Source organism: Cnephaeus nilssonii (genome assembly GCF_951640355.1).
Source record: "Cnephaeus nilssonii genome assembly, chromosome: 22".
Classification (NCBI taxonomy): Eukaryota; Metazoa; Chordata; class Mammalia; order Chiroptera; family Vespertilionidae; genus Cnephaeus; species Cnephaeus nilssonii.
In genome coordinates this window covers 18,310,149-18,332,081 of record NC_137093.1, presented here as the reverse complement: position 1 = coordinate 18,332,081, position 21,933 = coordinate 18,310,149, and the positions used below count along the sequence as shown (strand labels likewise).

Genomic DNA, 21,933 nt, shown 5'->3' with positions numbered 1-21,933 from the left:
TTTCTCCATTTTCTGCTGGCAGATCTTCTTTAGGTTCCTGGTCAGCCACTTTGATCTGATTTCCCTTTGCTTCTCGTTGCACTTTTTTTTTTTTTTTTTTTTGTCTGTGGATTTATCCTTTTTTGCAGCCTTTAAAAACAATTTTTTTTAAAAAAAGAATTGATTTCAGAGAGGAAGGGAGGAGAGATAGAAACATCAATGATGAGAATCATTGATGGGCTGCCTCCTACACGCCCCACACTGGGAATTGGAGACCACAACCTGGGCATGTGCCCTGATGGGAATCCAACCATATAACCTTCTGGTTCATGGGTCGAAGCTCAACCACTGAGCCACACAGGCCGGGCTGTAAATCTTATTTCATCTTCAAAATAACGTAGCCAGGTAGATGTCGTGGATGGGAAACCTGCTCCCCGAAGGTACGACGTTTTCAGGTCTCTTGGAGATCTAGTCGCCATTCCTATCACGGGTAACGAGAGCTGGGTTTCTTGCTCCAGAGCTTGAGCTTATTTCTCTGCACTCGATTACGCTTTGAGAAGGCAATTTTAAGGGATGGTAGGGTGTGGGGGCCCTGGGTTAAGCAAGGGGTTAAATTACTGGTGAACCAGTACTGAATAATGACACTTCACGTTTCCGAAAAACCATTCTCTTTTATCTGAATGGTAAGGAGAAAGGGTAGATGCAGTGAAGCACTCCAGGGATGGGCAGGGACTGAAGACGGGGGCGGGTCAGAGGTGGAAGCCAGCCCTCGGGCCGGGGCACAGCCCAGCGACTCTAGAGCCCGAGGCCGGGGCGTGGGTTCCCGCTCGGAGCACCGGTTCAGCTGCGCGCGGGGCAGGAACGCCGCTCCAGGACACGTGGCATCTCGGGCGTGGGGGGCTTGGAAGCCCCACCTGCAGCGCATCCTCTCCACCTGGAGCCCGGAGGCTGGTGGTGGTTTCCCCGCCCCGGAGCGCCCGCGGGACCCCGAGAGCCTGGCCCGACTCTGGATCCGAAAGAGTCGGCTTTTCTGATTGGCTTAGAGTGCGAACGCAAGGCGAGCCCTGCCTGAGACCCGCTCTTTGATTGGGTTTGGAAAGAACAGCAGAGCACGAAATAAAGAGGCCTTCCGTCATTGGGCCATTGCGTGAATCTCCTTTTGCCTTCTCCGCCGAGTGAATAAGCCGCTCGGAAATCTTCGTCATGAGTCTTAAATCTGGGCCTGTCAGTTCGTCCAAGCGTTACTGGTATCTAGGCTGGGCATGGGGTTTATAGAGTTCAACCAATCACATCACGCCGAGATCAGGTTGCCAGGCAGATTATGGTAATGAGGCCCCGCCTTTTATGCTGCTCCCACTCTGCGGCGGGAAGAACCACCTGGAGGTGGCGGGGGGGGGATTGATTTCCATCACCCCTAGGGAGAGAGGATCGGGGACCCGCTGATCTTCCAGCTCCCCTCACCCAACATCGTGTAAGTACCTAAAGGATTAAGGGAACCGGATAAGCCGGCGTCCAGAGTACCCCATCGACTGGGAGGGTGTTTCGTCTTTGCTTAGTCCCACCCAAAATGGCGCCAAGCGCTTTCCGCGTCTCAGAGCCCGGCCGGGGCCAACCGACCGCGGACCCGGGTGGGGGGGGGGGGGGGAATGGATGGTGGTGGTGGTGGGGGGGAGAAATCCCGGCGGCACCGCCCGATGGTACAGTCCAGCCGGGGCTGGGACGCGGCACCTCACTCGGGTTGGGGGGGTCAAACCATCGGCACCTTCTTAGGGGGACGGGGCAGACCCCCCTACAGGCGTCCCTCCCGGCGCTGCGTCCCGCGATGGCCTCGGCGCCGCTGCGCCCCCGTCTTCCCCGCGCGCACCTCCTCCCCGCGACCCCCGATGGCTCGCACGCTCCGCCGGCCGCGCGCACCTCTCTCCCCTGCCCGCGTTGGTTGGGCCGGGACGGCGGTTGGGCGCCCGGCGCGCTCCTGGGCGGCGGTTGGGCGGGCGCACGGGTGGCTGCGGGGCGTCCCCGGCGGTCGGGACCCGCGGGGGGGGGGACGTGCGGGGTGGCGGCCCGGCCCGGGTCCTAGGGGCAGGGTGGGCAGCGGGCCTGCGCCCTGGGGCGTCCTGCTTTGTCTCCGAGGGCCGCGCCGCCACCTGCCTCTGATGGCCGGACCCCCCGTTCCTTTTTTACCAGTGGGCGTCCCTGGGACCCGGGAGGCCCCCGTTTGGAGGCGCGTGGGGCTGGCGCGTTGGGGTTCGTCTCCGGCACGAGTGGCCGGGGGTGCGCTGGTGGGAGGCCGAGGTCCACCTGTGCTGCATGCAGGAGTGCAAAGGCGGGAGTGGAAGGCCGTTGAGGAGCCGGTTGAGGGTTGGTTGGTGTTGCAGCTCCCACCCCATCATCAGCTTTCCTTTTGAGCACTGGTTAGCCTGTGGCCAGGTGTCAGGTCCCCCCGTCTCCCTAAGGGAAGGGAACGCAGCGCTGTTGGGTTTCGGGTGCGTGCGTGTTTCGCTCGGTTTGGCTTGGATTTGTCGGCTTAAGCACGCGCAGGGCCGGTTGGGGTGCTGTCATCGAGGATGAAATGCGATTAAATGCGTGGTGAGTCCCACCCAGCTCAGTCCCGCGTCTTCATTCGCCTGTTCAAATCTTGCCCGGCTCAGCACACCCAGAAGTTCTTGGAAACTGGACTTAACCTTCATTAAAACACAAAAATCACTCCGGACTGTTTCGTGGCCTCTTTTTCCGACCCGTTCCTTTGTTTGCTTTTAAGCTCTTCGAAGGCAGGAAGGTATTCTGTATGTTTTGAGTCCTCTCCCACCCACTCCACCCCCGGCGCCGCAGTAGCTTCTATGTTGATGAACCATTACGTGCTGCTGTAGAATTGAGAAAAAAACAAAACAAAACAAAACAAAAAACCCAAAACGTATTGGTTGGAGCAAAGCCGAGTTGAAAGCAGTGTTGATTCAATCTGGTATATTTAGAAAGGAACTTCTAGGTTTACTCTTTTTAATATACTTTTTATTGATTTTTTGACAGAGAGGAAGAGAGAGGGATAGAGAGTTAGAAACATCGATGAGAGAGAGAAACACATCAATCAGCTGCCTCTTGCACACCCCCTACTGGGGATGTGCCCGCATCCAAGGTACATGCCCTTGACCGGAATCGAACCTGGGACCCTTGAGTCAGAAGGCTGACGCTCTATCCACTGAGCCAAACCGGTTTTGGCAAGGTTTACTCTTTTTAATACGTTGAGGCGAAATTGGCATGAAATGAACTAGTTTAAAGTGTGCAAAATTTAGTAGTAGATTCACCTTTTAAAAATTTGGACCAAGACATTTTCTTCACCTTGTGAATGTCATTGAGTACGTATTATAGATTACGGCCAAGTCCATGTCTTCAAAAGCTCTGGATGCTTTTTAATTCTTTAATTAAAATAATTATGTGATTCATTTTACCTTTCAAACGCATAACCTAAATGGGATAGGTTTCTGAGTAACAAGCAGAATTGTTTAAAGAGTTGAGAAATATTCAGCTGTAATTTTGACTTCCTTAATTTTACATTGTCAGCATTGGTCAATACGTTAATTTCATCCGGTAAAAATAGTAAACTATTAAACCTTCTGTCACTGCAATGTTTGAATTGCGTAGTCATCATTTGTGTTAAAATAGAAGGCTGATGTACTTTGACCTATTAACCACTAAAGTACAGTCTTTCCCCACCCCCACCCGCACCTCTTTTCCAAAATGTGTAGACACACCCTGTCCAGAAATTTGTATGTTTTTTTTTTCCCACGAGCAGAATTTATTGGCTGCTGTTTAAATTTATCATAGGTACTCTGAGAAATTTACTTTAAAAGTTATCATAGCAAATGAGAATTTGGCCTGGTGTAGAGTCAATGAGTTAAGAAAAAGCAAATGTTGCTACAACCAAATCTGCGGAATGGTTCTGCTCCAGTTCTGGCAGGAAGGCAAGAGGGGAGCTCTGACTTGACTGTTGTGGTCATTCTCTGTGGAACCCTTCGTTTCCCGCTTCATACTATTTACCAGATTGAGTGGAATCACTTCTGCTGGGCTGGGCGTCTGGCCTTTGTCCTTTTAGTATCAATGTTAGAACTCGAGTTCAAGACTTCTGTGGAACATTCTGAACTGGCGCCTTTCCAGCTTCCCTCCTCCAGCTCCCTCTGCGACATTGATACTTAACTCCGAAACATTATTTCCATTCCCTTTTCGCAAGCCTTCAGTGGCTTCCCATTGCCTACACCTGTGCAAGTTTGTTCAGGTGGTGGAAAACATGTGGGTTTTTTGTTTTGTTTTTTGATAATTTTGAAATAGTTTAGAGCAGTGGTCGGCAAACTCATGAGTCAACAGGGCCAAATATCAACAGGACAACGATTGAAATTTCTTTGGAGAGCCACATTTTTTAAACTTTTTCTAACGCCACTTCTTCAAAATAGACTCGCCCTGGCCGTGGTATTTTGTGGAAGAGCCACACTCGAGGAGCCAAAGAGCCGCGGTTTGCCAACCACGGGTTTAGAGAATTAGGGAGTGCAGAAATGGAAAGGGAGGAGGGAGGTTATGGATAATCCCAAGTCGTCACAACCAGAGCAAGACTAGTTAAAATGTGGTGAAAACAACCATTATAAAATCAATACTGCTAAAATATGTTTTTGTTAATTCTTAGTTGAAGTCTTGTTTTAACATTAGAATTATTGGAGCCAAATACCCCCTTTCTTTACCCAGGTCCTTCACTTTCAGTGGCTGGTTGCAGGCCACAGCCTCTTTCCTGCTGTGATCTTGATCATAGCCGTCCCTGGGATCTGTGCGGTCCCACGTGGTCTGTGGAGCACTTGAAATATGGCTAGTGCTGTCAATATGAAATACATGCCAGACTCGAGATTTAGTATGAAAACCCCCAAATATTTCTATTTCTAAAATACTGATTACATGTTGAAATACGTTGCAGATATTAAGTTAAATAAAACATAGGATTACAATTATTTTAGCCTGTTTTTTATATTAAGAAAACGTGGCTACCAGAACATTGAAAATTACCCGTGGCTGGTGTGGCTCAGTTGGCTGGGCATTGTCCTGCCCACCGAAAGGTTGGTGGTTGGATTCCTGGTCGGGGCACGTGTCTGGGTTTCAGGCTCGATCCCCGGTGATGTTTCACTCTCACATGGGTGTTTCTCTCAAGGCATCGTCCTCCGTGCTCCAAGGTAAATTAAAAAAATAAAATTACATGTGGCTGGCATGTGTGATTCTCATGAACTGTGCAGCCTTAGACTTAGTCTGGTAGGGGTGGGCGTTCCCAAGTAGCACTGTCATCATACAGTTTTTTATCTTTTTGTTTTTATATTTGTTTTTGCATTTATCTCTTTGTTTCCTTAGTTCCTACTAATAGATACTGCTAATGGGTAGATGTATTTGATCATTTTAGTGCTGTCAGCTCTCACAAAAGCATTATTATTTTGCAGGACACCTTAATCTTAAAACCACTTCCAGAAAATTGAGTGAACTGTTATGCAATTAGCCTACAATTAATCATTTGAACTTAAAATAATAAAATGACAGTTCTTGAGCACATAATCCATTAACCAAAAAGTTGAGCTAAGCATAAGCAACTAAATTTCCCCAAACTTGGTCTGTTCCTTACCCATTGATTTTCATAATGTAAAATTTTTCAAAGATTTAAGAAAGATTTCTGGGAGAAACTTAAAATTGAGAAAATCCAGCTCACATTTTTTTCTCCTGTGATTTAAGAAAAGACCGTAAGCCCAGCCAGAGTGGCTCCGTTGGTTGAGCATGGTCATGTGCACCTAAAGGTTGCCGTTTTGATTCCTCGTCAGGGCACATGCCTGGGTGTACGGTAGCATCCCCAGTTGTAGCATCTACGAAAGACAACCGATCCATGTTTCTCTCTCACATCAATGTTTCTCTCTCCCTTCATCCCTCCCTCCTCCTCCTCTCTCTCTAAGCATATCCTCCGGTGAGGATTAAAAACAAACAAACCATAATCGTTTCATTCTAAGTGTGAAAATCTTTGGACCAACTTGTGGGACAACTGTCCTTTTAAACACAGTTAAAGAATCATGGCCTACAGCCCTAACCCGTTTGGCTCAGTGGATTGAGCGCCAACCTGCGGACTAAAGGGTTCCAGGGTCGATTCCGGTCAAGGGCACATGCCCAGGTTGCTGGCTTGATCCCCAGTGGGGAGTGTGCAGGAAGCAGCTAGTCAGTGATTCTCATCATTCATGTTTCTCTCTCTCTCTCCTTCTTTCTTCCTTTCTGAAATTAATAAAAGTATATATTTAAAAAAAAGAATCATGGCCTACATATAAACATCATATAGTTTCACACCTATATTTGAAAACATGGACAGTTTTGCCCTAATTGACCTTTGTAGATGTATTTCCTTTACTGTGCTCTATGGAGGTTTGATGCTGTGTAGCACTTAACAGCATGGGCTCTACAGGCAAAGGAACCTAGGCTAGCTTCATAGCTCAGCTCAGTTGTTTGGCTGTGACCTTGGGCCCATTACTTAACTTCTGTGAGCCTAAGTTTCTTTTTATTTTTTTTAAAGCCTTAGTTTCTTTAATAAATCATTAACTAGTTTCTTTATTAATGGGGATGATAATAGTACCAGTCTCATAGACTAGGTGGGAGAGTGCTTGTTTTCACATGCTTCAATAGTATAAATGACTCAACAACAAGGAGTTATCCGGGGCTCAGTAGCGTCTACTGATTTTTGGACCCCCTGCTTCATCCAAATTGGTCTTCCCATCGTCCCTACAACATTCAGGGGTTTTCCTTCACGTTTTCACTCCTTCATTTCTTGAATGGGATGTTTGTTCCTCTCTGCCCACTCCTTTCTCCTGCCCCAGTTCTGCCCACTGAAATCCCATCCATTCTTCTAGAGCAGTGGTTGGTAAACTTTTTTTGGTAAAGAACCAGTGACTAAATGTTTGTGGCTAGATGGGCGGTATGCTCCCCGTTGCAATTACTGTCCTCCACCCCTGCAGTGCAAAAGCATGTCTGTGTTCCAGTTAAACTTTATGGACCCCCAAACCTGGAGTCATATAACTTTCATGTGTCATGAAATATTCTTCTTCTGAGTCTTTTCAACTATTTTGAAAAGTATAAACCGTTCTTAGCTCACAGGCCCTACAAAAGCAGATGTCCTGCTGCCCTGCCCGTGGGCTCTGGTTTGGCAACCCCTGAACTAGAGCAAATTGAAAGCACTCATTCCTCCCGGAGGCTCTGTTGACCATCTTACTTGAAAGTGATTCCTTTTGTCTGCGAATGTCCTACAGCATTTTTGTACCGTTTGGTTGTAATAGTAACATTTATTGAGTGCTTAGTTTGTGTCCTGTAGCAATGATTTGTGCTTGTTTCTTGCTTCCTAAACATAAATTCCTCAAAGCAATGGATATATTTTTTAGCCCCCCTCATATAGAGTGACTTTTACTTACTGGATTCTAAAATGTCTGGAGGAATAAAGGAGTGAATACAATCAACTTAAGACATTCAAAGTGATTACTGAAGTCTTTTTCTTCAAAATTCTTAGCGTTGTATGCAAATTATGCAAATTCTTCCGTTTTCTTAGCATTGCTTGAAGATTTTGAGGCCCGTCTCTTGGGGGTTATTTTCAGTCTTGCTGCAAACCACGATGACAGGCTACCTCATAATGTCCTCCTGATGATGGGGTAGCTGTAACTATTGCTTTGTGTTTGACTAACTTTTTAAGTGTCCTTTCTAAGGCACCAGTTTTGTTTTGTTTTAAAAAATATTTTTATTGATTTTTTTATAGAGAGGAAGGGAAAGGGATAGAGAATTAGAAACATCAATGAGAGAGAAACACCTATCAGCTGCCTCCTGCACACCCCCTACTGGGGATGTGCCCGTAACCAAGGTACATACCCTTGACCGGAATCAAACCTGGGACCCTTCAGTCTGCAGGCCGACGCTCTATCCACTGAGCCAGACCGGTTAGGGCAGTGGTCGGCAAACTCATTAGTCAACAGAGCCAAATATCAACAGTACAATGATTGAAATTTCTTTTGAGAGCCAAATTTTTTAAACTTAACCTTCTTCTAACGCCACTTCTTCAAAATAGACTCGCCCAGGCCGTGGTATTTTTGTGGAAGAGCCACACTCAAGGGGGCAAAGAGCCGCATGTGGCTCGAGAGCCACAATTTGCCAACCACTGGGTTAGGGCAACACCTGTTTTTGTTAAATCCTTAATGCGCGTCATTGACAGAACAGTGTAGTAACTATATTATGAACTACAGGCCCAGTGCACGAAATTAATGCACAGGTACAGTCTCTAGGCTTGGCCTGCGATCCAGGGCCATCTTCCTCGGCTGCCCGCAGCCGGCCCTGTCCCCGCCGCCCCCCCCCCTCCCCCACTCCCGGTTCCCTATTCGCCATTGGGCGATAGGAGCCTGATGGCCGGGGAAAGGGACCGAGAGTATGCCTCATAGTGACTGGTTGAGCGGTTGTTCTGATTGTTCCCCCATTAGGATCAATTTGCATATTACCCTTTTATTATATAGGATGAGAAAAAGGAGACATAAGCTTAGTGAATTATGTGAGAGTGGTGGGAGCTAAGGCTAGGAGCAAGGTATTTGTATTTCTCAATCTCAGGCAATGGTGTGATGCTAGTAAGATTTCAGACTCTTATTCATCTCTTTGCTTCTTTTTCTCTTGGAAGTTGATGAATTGAAATTAATCTGGGTTTTATGTATTTCACAACTTGATTAGTAATAAGGACCTATGGCCAATAGATGTTTAGGACACTTGTTTATGTGACATGTAAGTTTTCTCAAGTATGTTGAACCTATTGAAATGACATATGACATATCTATAAAATAGTAACCCTAGATTTAAAACTAAATTATGTAGCATTAATTGTGCTTTGGTGAACTTTGTTTTATTTAAAAATTTTAAGAAAGTTTATATTCAGTATTTGTATAGACTCTTCACAAAGCCTAGGTATCTCATCAAGATATATTTTTATACATTAAAAAAAATCATATATTTTTTCATATTCATGGTTTTTCAACAGTTAAGTCTAACAAAATATGTATAAGACCGTTACAGAAATAATTTATTTAAACCAAATCTAAATAAATGGAAAGGCACACTGGTTTAAGGATTGGAAGATTCAATATTGTAAGGGGCCAGTTATTTGGAACTGACTTGTAGATTTCATGTAATCCCAGAAAATTAAAAACAAAACAAAACTAGACAAGCCAATATTAACATTTTTATCAAGGCCCAATAAATGGCAAGACATTCTTGAAAAAGAAATAGAAATTGGGAAAACTCTCTACTAGAGATCAATAAGAGCTATAATAATGAAGACAGTGTGATATTGGCATCGGGATAGACTAATAGGCCAATAGAACCCCACAAGGAGTCCAGAAACAGTCCCACACATATTCAAACATTTGATCTATGACCCAGGAGGCATGGCAGATGAAAGGCAAACAAGAAACCCTTTAGAGGTTAATATAGGTCCTATATTATAGGAGAACTCATGACCTCAGTACAGAGAAGGGTTTCTTAAATAAGATGTTACCTGTAATCATAGAAGACTGGGCAGGGGTCTTGAACAGGCACTTACCCTGTTCAAGAGAAATCCAAATGTCTAACTAACACTCGGAAAGATGCTCAACCTTGTTAATGCAACTGGTAGCCATAGTGCCGTGTTACTGTGCACCTAAAGTAGTGGTGGCAATACCAAATCCTGAAGCTGTTGAGCAATAGGAACAGTCATACCTGGCTGGTAGGAATATACATTGGTCTGAGTACTTTGGGAAATAATTTGGCATTACCTAGAAAGTCAAAGATAGGCAGACTCTTTTAAAGCCCAGCGATTCCACTCTTAGATAAATACACACACATGAGAGAATCAGAAAAAATATTTGGAGTAATGAGTTTTCCTGATATGAATTGATTCAGTTAATATTTGAGGGCTGCTAGGTGCTGTTCTGTTGTTTTTTCCCCCACAACAGTGAATAAATATTATTTATTTTCTCTCTGCTGAATATTTTATTTATTTTTTATTGAATTTATTGGGGTGACATTGGTTAATAAAATTACACAGGTTTCAAGTCTAACATTTAAGGCTTTTATCCATTTTGAATTTATTCTTGTGTATGATGTAAGAAGGTGGACTAGTTTCATTTGTTTGCACGTATCTGTCCAATTTTCCCAACACCGTTTATTGAATAGACTCTCTTTACCCCTCTGTATGTTTTTGCCTTCTTTGTCAAATATTAATTGACTATGAAGGCATGAGTTTATTTCTGGGCTCTCTATTCCGTTCCATTAATCTATATGTTTGTTTTTATGCCAGTACCATACTGTTTTGATTACTATGAACTTGTAAGTATCATTTGATATCAGGTAGTGTGATCCCTCCAACTTGGTTCTTCTTATGATTGCTGTGGCTATTCGGGGTCTTTTGTGGTTCCATATAAATTTTTGGAATATTCTAGTTCTGTGAAATATGCCATTGGTATCTTGATAGGCAGTGTATTGAATCTATAGGTAGCTTTGGGTAGTATGGACATTTTAATGATGTGAATTCTTCCTGTCCATGGACACGGTATATGCTTCCACTTATTTGTATCTTCTTCAGTTTCTTATAATTTTCTGAGTACATCTGCTGAATATTTTAATATTCAGTCTGGCTTTCAGTTCTTAAAACAATGCTAGGCACAGAATAGGCATTTAATAAATATTGTTGTGTTTTTAAACAATTATTTGAATTTTTAAAATGGGTACCCTTCACTTTAAGTTTATAGTTACCCCAACTCTCTGGCTATTGACTAATTTGCCCAATTCAATCTGTTTGCGGGCTGGTAAATTACAACCTTCCCTGGTTCCTCTGAGATCAAGCCTAGCCTGGTGATTGCATCAGCTGGTGGGAGACCAAGGGATTAGCAGCAGGTCCAAGCCACGCTTGGGTTTTGGCAGCTTTGCCTAGAAGGAGAGCTGTCCTGCAGAGAAGGGAAAAGATATTTAAATTCGATAATAAAAAGAATTTGGGTTCAAATGACACTTATCAGTGCCATGACCTTGGACAAGGAACAATTTTAGGTGGTTGTGAGGATTACTCAAGATATCTGCGTATTTAAATATTTAGAGACCCACTGAGTATTTAAATACAGTACTCAGTACAGCTCACAATGCCTGGCATGCGATAGGTACACAATAAATGGCAATAGCTATAATTATCACTATTTCACTGGTTTTGTACTTAAGTGACATTGAATTTCCACAGTATGCATTTTTAATCAGATGAACTATGATTGTGCTGATTTTTATAACAAAGAGCTGCATCTATTAGGGGATTCTAATGTTGTGGTCTCATTTAACTCCTACACTGGATTTGCAAATGAATCCAACCATGAAATGGACCAGCACGTGTTTGCAAAGAGTAGATAAGGCTGAGATTTCTCAACAGGAGCAGGATGCCATTATTTTTGTCTTTCCTTATGGAAGAAAATGCCAATCACATAGTTTTAAAATTCTGTCAATTTTAAGTTGAAATGTACATGTTTTCTAGTGAAATATATCAGTTGAGAGAATGCTTGCCCACACTTAAGAGATACTTATTCCCAAATAAATTTTTTAATAGTGAAAATATTAAAAATGTCTCTTAATTGGAAATTAGACTTTTCTGGATAAAACACCTTCATGATCTAATACTTGGCCTGTAGTGATCATAATTTAAATAATTATTAATATTGGTAATACACTCTACCAGTGATTTTCAACCAGTGTGTTGCAAGAATTGTTAATGCCTGGCTGTTTAGTCAGGGGCAGTGACTTCTTTTCCCTTAGATTGTCAAATAAAAAATAACAGCCAACACAACAATAAAAGTTCGGTGTGAATGAACCAAAATTATATCTACTTTTTTTTTGTCAGATCGGCAAAAAATATAATCTATTTTTTGGTGTCACAGAATTTTAATAGTTTATGTATATCACGAGCTGAAAAAGGTTGTAAATCTCTGCTCTATACCATTGTGCTATACTGTAACAAGCATTCCACTGAACTTAACAGTGAGCCTGCGAATCAGGTAATACAGGTGGCATTATCCCAGTTGTCCAGATAAAGAACTTTTTAAAAAAATATATATTTTATTGATTTTTTACAGAGAGGAAGGGAGAGGGATACAGATAAAGAACTTTTACTTGCCTTCCAATACTTTCCCATTCCTCTGTACTGAGAAAACATTTTAAGAAACATCCTGGCTTATAGAAGACAACTCTGAATATTAGACTAGTGGATGCTGGCCTGCTGTAGCGGTTTTATTAAGATGGAGGAGGTTCCATTTCGATGACAAATCTTCATTATATGCCAGTAAGATAGAGTTTTTAATGAAGGCAATAATAACTGCCTGACTAGGCTCACCATCTTGTTAATCAAATGCTTGCTTTAGACACTTCTGTGTTTCATATTGGACTTAGCAACCAAAGAACTGAGGTGGAGGAATGAGGTTTTGAAGATGAACAGAAGGTGAAGCCCACATTCCCCTTTCACAGGGGGAGTGAATGGGATATGAAGGGAATTACTTCAAACCAGTAGCCGTTTGCTCCTTAGTCCTGGGTCAGTGCCATGGTTCAGTCTCCTGAGTAAAAGGCTGTGTGTGTTTCAGGAGTCTGAGGTAGAGTGAACATGTACTTACACTGTTTTCTTTTGTGTTATGTGCACAGTGTGAAATTATGAAAATTGTGTTCTAGAATAATTTCCTCTAAGCAATTTTAATATTCTTTTTTCCAATTAAAACATTTTAAGGCAATTGAATTTTTAAAAAAATATTTTTAAAATCGATTTCACAGAGGAAGGGAAAGGGCGAGATAGAAACATTAATGATGAGAGAGAATCATTGATTGGCTGCCTCCTGCACGCCCCCCCCACTGGGGACTGAGCCTGCAACCCAGGAATCGAACCATGACCTCCTGGTTCATAGGTTGATGCTCAACCACTGAGCCATACTGGCCGGGCTAAAGCACTTAAGTGTACTGAGGAAACAGCTTATACTTAAGATTATGCCTCATTACATTATCCGGTGTCTTATACTAAGGTTGTATTTGTGATTGTCAAGGGCCATAGTTAATCACCCAGACCCACCTGTACGAAAGGCCCCAGAAGACCCACTTGCAAGTCGCCCATTTAGTTACCACAATTGCTAGTTCAGCAACAGATCCCGAGATATGTGGGCCAGATAGCTTTCTGCGTGCAGGTGTGCCAGGGCCACAGATTGTACGTGTACCCCTGCTGTTTGTCTTGCAAATGCATGCCACTGTTCCAAAAGGTAACTGGAGGGAACTGTGCTGGAGCTATGTAAATCCATCATGCAGAGTCGAAAAACATAGACAATATTATTTGGTGAGTCATTTGTATCAATCTTTCAGTTTTCAAATGTTCCTCATAAAACCATATTGATAGACAGAGCTTATTTAAAATATTCCTGATCAGTATATGGAACAGATCTCCTTGTCGTCATGTGGTGAAGGGAAGTTGGACAATCAAATGCCATGAGAGGAAACGGGCTGGCAAGAAGGACCACCCCAGTGCACAGCCACCCAGCCTTTGCATAAATACCACAGGCATATAAATACCACAGGCTGGTAAGTCTTTAAGAAAGGTGTAAGGATTCTTACTAAGTGTTACTCAGTAACATAAAAGTATTTGTTAAGGTGAAGACTTTGAGCACTGAAGGTTTGTGTATGAACATCTGTTACTACCACTAAGTTGGAGTAAGAATTCAGGGCTCTAATCATTTGCCCAGTGCTTACGAACAACAGTTCTTGGCCTCATTATAATCACTCCCTCAGATTACTTACAGAATGACTCTCCCAAAGGTGTTCTTGCCATGAGAAAATATTTTTCTTTCCTTATTGTGGGAGAGTTAGCCAGATCTGGCTGACATCAGCAGCGCCTGGGGAGGTTTATAAACAAAGATTCCTGCTCTGTCCTTGACCTCTGCAACTGTCATCGGCCTTTCTCCCAGATCCCCAGGGGATTCTGACACAACTATGGGAATTGTAGTACTTCAACTTGAAGTCTTTCAGGCCCATCCTCGCTACTGTTTGAGGCTTTTCTCTCATAGTTACTAGTCCCTGAGCATGGCCTGCATTTCTCTCGTCTCTGAAACGTTCTTGAGCTGTTTTAATCAGAAATGCTTTTATATTTATTGAAGTAGCAACAAGTATAATTTTATCTATCTATTGCAACTGTCACCACAATCAATTTTAGAAGATTTTCATAATCCCAGAAGAAACTCCATGCCCCACCCCTTAATATCATCCCAATTTCCCATGCAACCACTTACCCAGTTTCTATTTTTATTGATTTGCCAGTTCTGCATATTTTATATAAATGGAATCATTCAGTATGTGGTCCTTTGTGACTAACTTCTTTCACTTAGGAGAACAGAGTTTTCAAGGTATTTCATTTCTTTCTTTTTTGGTTAATAACATTCCATTATATGGATAGTACCCCGTTTTATGTACCCACTCATCAGTTGATAGACTTTTGGGTTGTTTCCACTTTATTGCTATTATGAATAATGTGCTGTGAACATTCTTGTACAAGCTTTTATGTGAACATACGGTTTTATTGCCCTTGGTTTGTTATAGCTGGTGACAGATCACTGGGTCATTTGGTAACATGTTCAGCCTTTAGAGGAATTTCCAGACTTTACATTCTTACCAGCAGTGGATGAGGGGTCTGGTTTTTCTGCACCCTCACCAACACTTGCTATTATCTGCTGCTATATCAGAATTTTGAATGAATTGAGAAGATTAAAATATACTACAAAAATGAGTAGGGTAGAAATTAGAATAGCCTTAACAAAGGCTGTATTGTATAGTTAGTTGACATGGCTTAAAAAAAGTTGCCTAGGCCTGGCCAGTGTGGCTTAGTTGGTTGTCATCTCATGCACCTGAGGGGTCACGGGTTCAATTCTCGGTCAGAGCACATACCTAGGTTGTGGGTTCGATCCCTGGTAAGGGCGAGTATGGAAGATGATCGATGTTTCTCTCTCCTACTCTCCCTTTCTCTCTCTCTCAAATCAATTAAAACAAAACATATCCTTGGGTGATGATTAAAAACAAATGTTGCCTAGTGTTATGTTCAGAGATTAGTATTTTGCTGAAATTCAGGCTATAGGAATGATGTTCAGCAATTATTCTGAAGCTATAATATCCTGTACGTTTTCTTAGCTGGACAAATTTTTAGTGGAGAGTTTACAATCTGTATGATTTGAATTTCAAATATATTCTACTTACACAATAGCAGGTACTAAACCCAAGTGCTTCGGGGGGTGGGCAGGGGCTGTGAGGAGGGGAGTAAAGGAGGGGAAATGGGAGATATCTGTAATACTATCAGTAATAAAAATATACTTAAAAAGGGGGAAAAAAGAACCCAAGTGTTCATTCCTTTTAACTCTAGGAATGAACATGAATTATTAGGGTGTATTAATAATTATATTAATAACCCGAAGGACCACAACAATGAACATTTTCAAGTGTTTCCTTGAAACACTTACCTGTGCCAGGTATGGGGTTTTATTTCACTGATGTCATAGTTCTGCCTCAGGGAGTAGAACAATTATTATTCCCATTTTATAGGTGAGGGGATGAAGGCTTGAGAAGTGAATTAGCTTGCTCCCAGTCATGTAGCAAGTAGATAGTGGCTGAAGAGTCTGACTCTCAGCTGGGTTACCTCTCATCCACATTCATGTGGCAGGACTGGGTGTGGGAAAAGAGGAAGTTTGATCAATAGTAGGCTTCTGGAAGGTCATGTTAAGGCATCAGACATTACATAAGGGCTTACCACAGGCCTGTTACATGAGGGAATGTAACATGTTTATGTGTTATTTCCAACAGTTCCCATGGTCATTTCTGAACTTCTGCCCATCCTGTTAACTAAAGCAGGTTGGAGGCCTTTGGGGAAGAGCGAGATATGAATTCTATTCCCAGAACTGCTCTACCACTGACCTTGGCTGTGCCAAGTTGAGCCTGCTTTTTGACCACTATGAGCTCAACTCATCTGTGTAATGGCGATGGTAATATTTGAGCTAATCTTACAGCATTGTCATGGCATGACATAAGATCATGGATGTGGCAGCTTTAGAAACTGTACATCATACATCAAGACATACCCCTTGACTTCTCAGAGAATTTCTTCTGATACCATATTTGGCTTACAGTGTATTCTTTGCACTTTCAGGGACTGATTTTGATTTTGTGTACCCGGGGAGCTGATGCGTTCCGTGTACCTTTTGCAACAGTGTAGTTGGCATCAGTTCAAGTTCTTTCAGAATATTCTGATGTGCTAGTTTATGTACTAGATGACGTCATGTATAAATTGCATGTCTCCCTCAGTGTGTGTTTTTTCTTTCCTGCTCATTAAACTTCATTTACAAACATTGAAGTCATATGTATATATACACCTGGTTTCTTAATTGGGAAAGCAGTGTGCATCACCCTTCTACATGGTAGTACATTTTTTACTTATGAGAATTCATCCTAAGGGATTTGGTTAAGTAACAGATTTCTTCCTAAGGCAGGAGAAGACGGTAGCATACATTCATTCAAGAAACAGCTGTTGATGGCCAGGGTGTCAGGCACGGTTCTAGGTGCTGAGGGTGAGGGTGCTCTCACGTGACCATGGGGGTAGGATTGGAAGAAGACAATGCACAACTGTATGCATCACTTAATTGATGATAAGCACTTTGCACAGTATTAAAGGAGAGTAATGTGAGGGAGGGTGGACAGGAAAGGCCTGCTGAGGGGGTAACACTGATTCTCAGAGCTGAACGTGGAGGAGGATGTGATAAGCATTCAGGTGGAGCTCCTGCAAAAAGCTCAAGGGCTGGAATGTGCTCGGAGGAGTGGACGCAGAAAAGAGGAGAGCAGGGACGGAGCCAGCGGGCAGCGCAGCCAGAGGTCAGGCCGGGAGGAGGCTGTGCAGGAGCTGCCCCAGATTGGAGGACACCAGGGAAGCTTCCCAGCACGTGTTAGGAGAGGGAGAGGGTTTTTTTTTAGATATATTTTATTGATTTTTTACAGAGAGGGAGGGAGAGGGACAGAGAGCTAGAAACATCGATGAGAGAGAAACATTGATCAGCCGCCTCCTGCAACCCCCCCCCCCCACACACACACACTGGGGATGTGCCCGCAATTGAGGCATATGCGCTTAACCGGAATCAAACCTAGGGCCCTTCAGTCTGCAGGCATCGGTTCTATTACTGAGCCAAACCAGTTAGGGCAGGAGAGAGAGTTTTAAGGAGGGTGTGGATGTTGTGGAGAGAGGTTAAGTAAGATGGCAGCCTCCCTGTGAGCCTTGGACTTGGCAATAGACATATAAAAAGTGCAGTCTCGTGGGAGACCAAAGCCCAGCGGGAGGGCCGAGGAGGGAAAGTGCGGTGAGGAAGGCAGGTGGACTGTAGATAGAGCTTGAGCTTTTATTGTGTGAGAATGAGCAGGTAGTGTCCTGGGTGAACAGGAGGGTGGGTTCAAGGGAAAGGTTTTGCTTGTAAACATTTTATTGAAATATATGTCTAGAAAAGCACACACTTTAAAATTTTAATAAATAGATAATCAGTAAAATGAAAATAAAGGTAGGAGATATTATGCAGACTTGCTGATGTGAACGTTCCAGGAGGGAGGGAGAAAGTGACGCTGCAGAGGACTCCCGGTGGAGCCCTGGGGGGACCAGAAGGCCGCTCCCGCTCTGGAGCAGCCAAGTGGAGAGGTTGGTCTTTGGTGAGACTCCATTGTAATGTATGTAGAAGGAATATTTAACTTAACGCATTTAATTTCAAAGTCAGGAGAATTACATTTGAATAACAATATTTTTGGCTGGGAAGACCAAAACTGGAATTAGGGTCCACCAAGGAAGGGGCTCCTTGAAACCCCTCAGAATCTGTTGTCAGCCCTAGAAGGTCAAACCCAGGAGCAGGCCTACTCTTCTAGTCTACAGGGACTGACAGCCGTCCAGGTCAGCTCCAGGGGGCTCCGGGATGCGGTGCCTGCCCTTCTGCAGCCGCCAGGGGAGGGAAGGTGTGGGTGCCCCTGGGAGAGGCGCCCTGAGGCTGCCAGGGGCCGCTGGTGGTCTGTTCCTTGATGCACATCCATTCACTTTGTGAGCATCTCGCAGGCCGGGCACCAGTGATTTGTATGGTTTTGCCTGCGATACACTCTGCAGCTTTGAGGTTTGTACCTACAGTCCTGGGAGAGTCGAGTGGAGGCCTCCTGATAGATTTCTCCTTGAAATGGCCTTCCCGTTTTCCCAGCCAACCAGCGTTCTTTGCAAGAAGGAAAGGCAGGCATCAGGGTTTATCCTTCTCTAGAACGGCACTCAGTGCTGGCTCCTTTTGAACACTCAAGGGTTAATGTAGAATCCTCAGGCCAAGACCCCCAACAAGGCTGTGAGCCCAGGTTCTTTCCCTTGGGTCAGTGCGGAGAGCTCTTTCAGGGACTTGATGGGGTTCCCATGCATTCCTAACTATCAGATAGGGTGGGAGGATCAGCCTTTGTGTCTCGGTACATGAAATGTTCTTATCTGAACTAGAAAAAAGAAAGCTTTCTTGGGCTGACGTGAGGAAGCACTGGCCTGCGTGCCTCTTTGAGGCAGAAGGAAGGAGCGCACAATCCCGACCAGGCGAAGAACCTTCTTTCACAGAGGAAAACCTTTCGTTCACAGTCTCTGAAGTCCTTTTGAGCACGAGGACAGCAGGAGGAATCGTTGTGCGGTGAAGATTTCTGCCTGGGAAGTGGAAGGGCAAAGGGACACACATCAAGAGGAAAAGAAGGCCAAGGTCACTGTTTCAGACCGGCTTGATGGCTTCATTTCTTGCAGGCTTTGGTCGCCCTTGTTTTCTAATCTGCTTATTTTTTTAATTTGAACCTTAGTTCAGTTCTCTTCTGGTATCATCCTTGATGATGACCAGAAACAAATTAGGCAGATTTCTTTAGGCTACGTTCTATAATAGTTCTTTGTAACGGAATAGTTCAGTCTCATGCTATTAGAAGTGCTGCTTACTCTGAAATGTATCTGCCATTGCCTGTTTACGTTACCCATTTTCTGAAGTGTTTTTTCTGGAGTTCTTTTTCCAGTGGCATATGATTTTATCTGGAGTTTTTCTGCAATCTTGAGCATCTCATTGTTTGCTTTATTAATATTGAAAACAAATGTTAAATGTGAGTGGCGACAGTAGAAATACCTGGAGGACCCCATTAGATCACTTTTTTTCATTCTTAACCTTTCCCTTTGGATCTCTCTGTTTATGTGGAAATATTCTGAATCCATCATGGCCTAATCGAAAACATTTTTTGGGGGGGACCCAGTCAAAGGCTTTCTGTTACCATTTTTAAAATTTGTTGAGAGCCTTTATGAAAGCCTGGCTTCCCTGTTTGTTTACTTTCCCAGAAATCTTCAGGTCCTTCGGCATATTTCCCCTAACTAAAATGGTGTTTATTTTGCTTCTGAGTGGAACTAACAAAATATTTTAGTCCTAATACTCCACCCTCATTTGTGGTTTCCAGTCGCTCTTCGCTTTGGGTCACGGTAGGGTAAGATGACAAACAGTGACCTCAGGCTGACCAGACCCACGACTGTGGGCAGATGCCGTCACCTCTCCGCAGTCACTTCCCCCTCGGTGAAATGGGGAACGACAGTGCATCAGCCCTCCCACAGCACCGAGGTGAAGAGCAAGTAGGTTTCCGAAGGCTGAAACCTTTCCCGGGCTGGGTTAAAGTGTTGTTGCTTTTAGCTACCCAGGTTCACTTTTTTTCAATGCTAATAATTGGTTGTGAATTTTTTAAATTGAGAAACTTATGTCAGGGGTTATTTGGGCTTCCCCTTCTCAGCAACAATGGGGAATTTGTGCTGAAATTTGTATAATTTTGTTATTTGTTCATTGCTACTTCCGCTGCCAGTTCCTGTTCACCTTTTAGAACGAAGTTCAGTATTTTTTCTTTTCTCTTCTAAAACTATTTGTTCTAGAAATCAGTTAAATGTTAAATCTCTACTTGCCATTCCAAGTGAGTGAACGTAATACTTGAAGCTCTCAAATTTAATGTAACCTCTCAGTCACGTGACAGCAGAGCACTCGTTTATGATTTTGTACCCTTTAGTTTTCTGAATTGTGAGGATATGAGTTTTAAACAATTGGGTCATTGTGGGCATTACATTAATTAAATGATTGATAAGTGTTAATTGGTTGGACCAGTGTCTGGCACGCAGTAGGCATCCACTACATGTTAGCTCCTGCCCCGGTGACTGGCCTCATTGTCTTCCCTCGTCCACCCAAGGGCTCAGTGCCAGAACCAGAGGACTGTGCTCTGTGGTAGGTTCCACGGCCAGTGGGGTCGGGAGTCTCCCAAGCCTTGCACTAAAAAGTGTGGAGTGAAACCCAAGATGGATCAGGTCTGGAGTCAGAGATCCAGGAAATAAACCCAGAACCAGAACCCGAGGGTTTGTGAGTTAGGAACTGGGAGGTGGGGAAAAAGGAGCAGTTGAAATAGGTCCACAGGGCAGCCTTCGGTGACTGGGCCTTTAACTGGAAAGTGAATTGGATAAGGACCTTCCTTCATATCCTCCTGTCTTTGTCTCCTCTACTCCCCTGACCCCCAGAGTCTTAGAGGTAACTTATGTGGGTGAGGTATTTGTACCTAAGAAGTGGGAAGAATGAAACTGAGGTCTGACAGGACATTGGAAATAATAGCAATCGCTGCTATTTATTGTTCACATAGTAGGATGTGAACAATCTGGCACGTAGTAGGATGCTTTATATGGTAGCTACCCTGCTACAAGACCAGTTGATTGGCTTTCAGGAGTGGGTGTGTTAGAGATTAGCTCTTTTGACCTGAGCTGAAAGTGATGGCAGTAATGACAGGGACAGCACAGGCTTATTTGGCTGGGCAGAGGATGGACCAGTGGAGTCAGGGTTCTTTGTGAATGTGAAGCATAGGGGCTCTGTGTGGCCATGGGGTTTATTGATGATTGCAATGGGAAAGGGACCAGTGAAGTCCCATCTCCACATGGTGGGGTGGGCTGGCGGTTACTATGAGGGTCATCTACAGCATGTTTTAATGTGAAATTTTGTTATTGTGGTAAAATATGCATACAATAAAATTTACCATTTACTAGTAACTGTTTTTTAAAAAATACATCTATTTATTGATTTCAGAGAGGAAGGGAGAGGGAGAGAGAGGTAGAAACATCAACGATGAGAGAGTCCCATCATGGTGGGAGCCTAATAGGTGTCCCCTTCCTAAACCCCAACTGTAATTGTTGAGTTTATTTACCTGGGAAATCTTTCTCATGGGAATCATATTGTAGATTGTTCTACCTGTACTTCCAATTCTTATCCAGTTAGCTTAGAGCAATCTATTTCATTTTTCCCATTTATTTTACTCTTATTCTCTCCCTTCTCCCCCTCACTCCTCTTGTGCTTATTTAGTTCTTGCTTTCTTAGACTCCCCCACTCTATTCCTTTTGTCCTCCTACCTCATTTCCTCCCAATCTTATGTTCTCTTCTAGAATACTCTATCTCCTTTTGTTTCTTCATTAAATTTCTCTTTTCTTCTCTTTCTTTTTACACTCCCTTCTCTCTTCCCACTAGTTTCTTCTTGTTTACCATTTTAAATTTGTGTCTCAGAATTGACCCATATCATTTTTTCATTTACCATATAAAATGCTCATCATAACATAGATTCTGTTCAAGCACTTTGAAAATATTAACTCATTTATTCCTCTTTACAACTCTAAAGTACAGCCTATTCTTGTCACCATATTCAGATGATGATATTGAGACATAGATCAGTTAGGTAATTTGTGCAAGGTTATCTGTAGGTCAGGGGTGGAGCCAGGATTGGAATCCAGGTGTGTGGCTCTAGCATACCCACTTCACTGCATGTAGGAATGCAGCTCAAGGG

The 21,933-nt window shown here is 43.5% G+C and overlaps 1 protein-coding gene across 2 annotated transcripts in view; it reads left to right on the top strand.

Annotated features, from left to right (window-relative positions):
- Nucleotides 1-1,347: 1,347 nt before the first annotated feature.
- The window catches only part of PRDM10 (PR/SET domain 10), a 76,405-nt gene continuing 55,819 nt past the window's right edge, over nucleotides 1,348-21,933 (top strand). Inside the window, exon 1 of one of the 2 annotated variants that reach the window (XM_079762775.1) lies at nucleotides 1,348-1,450. The gene's annotated coding sequence lies outside the window, so the exon portion shown is untranslated. Of the gene's footprint in view, nucleotides 1,451-18,764; nucleotides 18,813-21,933 lie in introns of those variants that run through there. The other variant, XM_079762778.1, reaches the window with a different exon arrangement.